The following is an 846-nucleotide window of genomic DNA, read 5'->3' on the forward strand; positions in this document are numbered from 1 at the left end:
AACCCTCTCTTGAGCAACTCGCTTTCTCAACATGTGTAAGCTTTCTTGTTCTCTTCTTCTTTATCTATTAAACTTTCCACTCCTAGACCCACTCCTCTTGTGTGTCTGTGTCCTGAATTCTATCTTGGCATGAGACAATGAACCATGGGTATTTCCCCAGAATATGGAGCTGTTTCAATATTATTCACGGAGGAAGAACCTTCCACATGTCCACTTCCTTCTCTCATATTTGGTCCAGGAGATGAAAGAGAATAGGTTCTGCACGAAGTTAAAGAGACACATCACAGCAAAACATGTGGGGGTAGCCATGGTTATACCTACCCATCAATTGGTTACCACAGAGAGACCTAGTTTCTTTTTTCTGTTTATGCAACATCCAAAAGAGACCAAAGAAGTTTAATTCAATCTCATTTCAATACTGTGGCATCAGTAATCTGAGACCAAGAAACTTTTAAATGCACCCACCTGAGATGACAGCCTTATGTAAAGAAGAAAATTAATTATATAGCAGCATGGTATAGTAAGAGAAATTTTTTTTGAGCCAGATAAAATGGAAACTGGGCTTTGTCTCTTACTTGTGGGATGACCTTGGGCAATTTACCAAATTCCTCATCTGTATATGGGAGTTATCCTTCTTCATATAACAGGGAGAATGAGACTCACTTCATGAGTTGTACCCATCAGTGAGAGGGGACACATATAGTGCCTACACAAATAGTGCCTACACATACTCAATGATAATTAGTTCCTTTCTTTTTTCCCATCACCCATTGCCATTTTTTTGTTTTTAATCCAAGATTTTGGGGCTTTCTTCTGAGGTAAAAATTCTTCTTCTTCTTCTTCTTC

Source organism: Mandrillus leucophaeus, unplaced genomic scaffold, assembly GCF_000951045.1.
Source record: "Mandrillus leucophaeus isolate KB7577 unplaced genomic scaffold, Mleu.le_1.0 Scaffold110, whole genome shotgun sequence".
NCBI lineage: Eukaryota > Metazoa > Chordata > Mammalia > Primates > Cercopithecidae > Mandrillus > Mandrillus leucophaeus.